Below are 6,117 nucleotides of genomic sequence, written 5' to 3'. Positions count from 1 at the left end.
TGCAGCCATGGCTCACTTTGATTCTGGTACTGATGGTAGCCATGAAGGAACTTTTTCTACGCAGTTCACACCTGATACGACCGCAGACTGATGGCAGCTGAAATATTTCTTCATGACGAAATACATTTTAGTTTGGTTGTTAACTCTTGTTATAAAATTCATGCCAAAAGTTGTTCGTTATTCAAAACCTCGCGTCAACTTTGGTTAATTTGGTTATTACCGAAAACCGAACTTTATTGGTTATTACCGAAACCGAACTGTATTCTCGTACAAAACCGTATTTACCGAAGTATTGAAATCATCTTTACCGAATGACCGTATTTACCTAACCGAATTAACCGAACGCGCAGGTACGGGCAAGCCCCCACCCGTACCATGCGCTCGTACTGTGTGCCTCAGCCTTCCCGAGGTCAAACCCTATAAGTTATGTGAATGACCCGACGCTAAAAAGAGAGCCATTCGTCGCCAAACAGAGCCGCCATCCATCAGATCCATCTACACAACACCGAAGGAGATCCACCACCATAGTCCATCCATTCCTTCTCCAATCTCCAACATAGTCATAGCCATCACCATTGTAATGGAGATCTCCTTGAGAATCGGTGACTATTGTAAGAATATTGTGATTTCAATCCAAGTATTTACCACAATGATTTCTATCTTTGTTATTGATCTTGATATTATGTGTGAATCCTTGCAGAGTTTATGTGCATCTAACCTTATAATATGTGTAAGGATTGAATAGGAGTTTTGCAATCTTGTATCCTTGTCTCTTTGCCTCGATTCGATGATCTGCATGTACTCATATCATTCGGATCGATCAAGGGAAGAGGTGGGATGAGTGGAGAACGGCTTGCTATCGTGAAACCTCAGTGCCAGAAAGAGGAAAGTAATGGCACATGTGTAGTGATTCATTCGGGATCACGACACAATCATCTAGATTAATGCTTTGGTCTGTATGCATATGCTTAATAACTATTGTTGCTCACGGCTGTGGGAACCGTGGTTGTACCAAGAGATTCTTGTTACCACTGGCTTTAGAGGCAAGAGTATTTACGGATGTGCTGCTCGCAAATCTCTTATCACTATTTTATTTGTTACACATTTGTGCTTCAATTATATATGTATGTGATAAGGGCTTTCCCGATCTTCTGAGCAAGCACGGTTGTGATGATCATCACGGGATGAACACAGCGGAGATAGCTTGATGATGAAGTGGATGATAACTTGTATGACGCAACGAAGTCTCTCGATTAGTCCATGTCGCCAATGCAACAACTCTCAACCCTGCAAGATATTCGCAACTCCACACACTTGCGCACGTAGCCGCCGACCACGAAGCGGTAAGTTGCAACCGTCTAATTCCCAATGGAACAGCAGATCACACAAGAGTTTTAGGGTATACACCAAATCAATGCAATATGGTGTAGAAATTCGATAGAGTTGCAAAGCAATCAACTATGAACTAGGGTTTATCTTAAACGTGGTCTAAACCTAACTTGGGGGCGTCCTGGGCACTTATATAGGAGTTCAGGACGACCAGAAGTCGAAAATACACATAGAAAACCGACCCAAATTGGATCTGGTCGAGACATACTCGGAGTCGGCCGGTCATACGGCCGGTCGACCGGGCCTGGGACCGGGCCATCCGATTTCAACCGGGACTGGCACCGGGTGGTGACCGGGCTAGGGGTCCATGCTTACTGGATAGTGCCCGGTTGTCACAAGCGTAGAATCCGGTCGGCGCCGAGCTGATCCGGTGTGGCGCCCGGTCTGACCGGGCCTGGGACCGGGTGCGCCGGCGTGGCGGCCGGTCTGACCGGACCTGACACCGGCCTGGACTTCTTCCTCCTTCGTGCATGCCTCCCTCTCCTCCCTCGCGTGTCCATGGGATATCTTCATGTCCAGCTCCATGTCCAGCTTCTTGTTCAGCTGCTCCTCTCCTCCTCGTGCGATGTTTGCTCTCTCTTCATACCTGATCATACATAAGTAATAGGACTTAGGCAGTATAAAGCTCTCATCGATCAAAGTATCACTTAGGAACAAGTTCACATGTTGTTTGAGTAGCTTCGCACGAGCTCGTGTCATTGGTCCAATCCTGACTTCATTGGACTTGAGCTTCACAGCAGCATCGTCTTCATCTTGCAATGACGGAGGTAGTAGTGTAGTAGGGATGTCCTCATCATCTCCCCCCTTCAAAAGGCGTCGACCTCGACGCTCCAAGGCCTTCTCCGTCATATGGTGTCAAATCAGCCACATTGAATGAATTGCTGACACCAAACTCATCAATTGGAAGATCTATATAGTATGCATTATCATTGATCTTGGCAAGCACTTTGTAAGGACCAGCACCACGAGGAAGCAACTTGGACTTCCGTAGCTTCGGGAATCTATCATTACGAAAATGTACCCAGACCATATCACCAGGCTTGAACGACATCTCCTTGCGCTTCTTGTTCATTCTTGCAGCATTGCTCTTGCCTTTCTTCTCTATCAACTCTTTAGTCTTCACATGAATCTTTCGCACAAAATCTGCCCTCTTTGATGCCTCCATATTGACTCTCTCATGTATGGGTAGAGGCAACAAATCAAGCGGGGTAATGGGTTTGAAACCATACACCACCTCATAGGGACACAACTCTGTGGTATAATATACCGCCCTGTTATAAGCAAACTTCACATGCGGCAAACAATCTTCCCACTCCTTCAGGTTCTTCTTGATCATGGATCTCAACAGTTGTGACAATGTTCTATTCACCACTTCAGTTTGACCATCAGTTTGGGGATGGCAAGCAGTGCTGAAAAGTAGCTTCGTCTCCAGCTTTCTCCAAAGCGTCTTCCAGAAGTAGCTCATGAAATTCACGTCACGATCAGAAACAATAGTCTTCGGGACTCCATGTAGACGTACAATCTCCCTGAAAAACAGGTTAGCAATATGCGACGCATTGTCGCTCTTGTGGTAGGCAATAAAATGTGACATCTTAGAGAATCTATCCACTACCATAAATATAGAATCATGGCCTCGCTTAGTACGCGGCAAACCCAAGACAAAATCCATACTAATGTCCTCCCATGGTGTAGTAGGTGCCGGTAAAGGAGTATACAAACCTTGAGGCTTCAGCTTGGACTTGGACTTGTTACACGTAATGCACCTCTTCACATATCTGTCCACATCCCGCCTCATATTTGGCCAATAAAAGTGGTCAGCTAGCATGAGTAGCGTCTTCTCACGCCCAAAGTGACCCATCAAACCTCCAGCATGAGATTCCCGCAATAAGAGCAAACGCACAGACGATTCTGGAACACATAGTTTGTTAGCTCTAAACAAGAACCCATCATGTATGTGATATTTCTCTCATGCTTTACCAATAGCACATAAGTGATATGGTTCAGCAAAATCATGATCAGTAGCATACAAATCACATAGTATCTCTAATCCAGGAATTTTAACATCAAATTGAGTTAATAGCATATTCTTTCTAGATAGAGCATCAGCAACAATATTATCTTTTCCCTTCTTATGCTTAATAATGTATGGAAAAGACTCAATGAACTCAACCCACTTAGAAAGACGCTTATGCAAGTTAGATTGAGCTTTCAGATATTTTAAAGCTTCATGATCAGAATGTATGATAAATTCTTTTGACCACAAATAATGTTGCCAAACCTCAAGAACTCTAATTAAAGCATATAATTCTTTATCATATATAGGATAGTTCAACTTAGCACCAGAAAGTTTCTCAGAAAAATATGCAATTGGGCGACCCTCTTGCATCAACACGCCACCAATTCCAATACCACTAGCATCACATTCAATCTCAAATTGCTTATTGAAATCAGGAAGTGCAAGCAACTGTGCAGAAGTTAACAATCTTTTCAGTTCATTAAAAGCATGATCTTGAGCTGCGCCCCACTCAAAGACAACACCCTTTTTAGTTAATTCATTCAAAGGTGCAACAATAGTACTAAAATTAGGCACAAATCTTCTATAGAACCCAGCTAGACCATGAAAACTTCTTACTTGACTCACATTCATGGGAGTAGGCCAATTTTGAATAGATTCAATTTTAGACACATCTACTTCTATTCCATGCTTAGAGACAACATAGCCCAGAAATATGACCTTATCTTTGCAAAATGTGCACTTCTCAAGATTACCATAGATTTTATTATCACGCAACACTTGCACAACATGTCTAATATGTATAGTATGATCAGATTCATTGCGGCTGTAGATTAATATGTCATCAAAGTATACAACCACAAACTTGCCAATAAAATCATGCAAAACATGGTTCATCAGTCTCATGAAAGTGATAGGTGCATTAGTTAAACCAAAAGGCATTACTAACCACTCATATAAACCAAAATTTGTTTTAAAGGTTGTTTTCCATTCATCCCCCTCTTTCATCCTAATTTGATGATAACCACTACGTAAATCAATTTTAGAGAAAACAGCAGCACCACTCAATTCATCTAACATATCCTCTAAACGGGGAATAGGACGACGATATCGAATAGTAATATTGTTTATCGCTCTACAATCTACACACATGCGCCATGTTCCATCTTTCTTAGGAACTAAAATAACAGGAACAGCACAAGGACTAAGGCTTATGCGAATATAACCTTTGTCGAGTAGCGCTTGTACTTGCTTATGTATCTCCTTCGTTTCTTCGGGGTTAGTCCTATATGGCGCCCTATTGGGCAGCGAGGCATCGGGGATCAAATCAATTTGATGCTCCATACCACGCAATGGTGGCAATCCTGCGGGTACCTCCTCCGGAAACACGTCGCCGAATTCCTGCAAAACACTAGAAACACCAAGAGAAATAGGGGTCATGTCGTTAGAAACCAAAACCTCACCCTTGTACATGAGCACAAGAGGCATGGCTGTAGGATTCTCACTAAATTCTCTCATGTCCTATTTGGTGGTTAATAAGACTAAGGAATTCACTCTCTCACTTTTTGTTATATATCTCACGGTATTACAATTTTCTCGCCTATCTATAAGTGCATCCTCCAAGTTTACTTCAACTTTCTGATGAGATTCATTGACAATTTGCTGTGGTGACATAGGCTGCAAGTTGATTTTCTTGCCCTTGAACTCCAAGTGATATGTATTGGCACGGCCATTGTGTTGCACCGAACGGTCATAGAGCCATGGCCGACCCAACAATAGGTGACACACCGTCATAGGAACCACATCAAAATCAATAGAATCCTTATACGGTCCAATCTCAAAGTCAACACGCACCACGTGGTTTACCTTCATCTCACCATTGTCGCTCAACCACTGAATATAGTATGGATGCGGGTGCGGTAGATACTTCAATTTCAACTTGGTACACAACTCCTTCCTTTCTAAATTGCGGAAACTCCCGCCATCAATAATGACCTTGCAAGCCTTGTCAGCACAACTAAAGCCTTTGTTTGGAACAAATTGCAGCGCTGAGTAGATGCACTTGGCAACACATTAAGAGCACGCTGAGGCACAACAATAGTGCGAGCATCAGACGGATAAGCATCTACACCATCACTGTCATAGTCATCATCTTCTGGAGCATATGGATCAACATCATCTCCATTCTCATACTCATTGTCCTCATTGATAATCATGACCTTGCGGTTAGGACAATCTCTCTTGAAGTGACCCTTGCCACCACATGTATGGCAATTCATATCGCGGTTGCGTGCAGTAGAGATGGTAGAACCACTCGTACTCGCAGCAGGTTCGGGCTTCTTTGTGTTAGACACATTGGAGATCGGCTTGCTAGACGGAGTTAAATAAGGTGCGGAGCGCGGAGATGGCACCGGCGCCGTAGATGGGGGCGCCCTAGGCGTGTAGCGCCCAGCTCCCGTAGCACAACCTTTGATTTGCGCTTCTTCAGCCAACTGTGTTGCAGCTTCTCTTGCATGATGTAGAAACTCATTCATAGTAGTGTAACTGTGATGACAAACAATGCTTTTGATATCATACTTCAAACCATGTAGAAAACGCTCCATTGTCATCTAAATTGACTCACGAACACGGCCACGCTGCATAAGCATCTCCATCTCCATAAAATAAACATCAACAGTTTTCACACCTTGTCTCAAGAGGATCAACTTATCATA

This window comes from Lolium perenne, chromosome 6, assembly GCF_019359855.2.
Source record: "Lolium perenne isolate Kyuss_39 chromosome 6, Kyuss_2.0, whole genome shotgun sequence".
Classification (NCBI taxonomy): Eukaryota; Viridiplantae; Streptophyta; class Magnoliopsida; order Poales; family Poaceae; genus Lolium; species Lolium perenne.
This window is presented reverse-complemented; position numbering follows the sequence as displayed.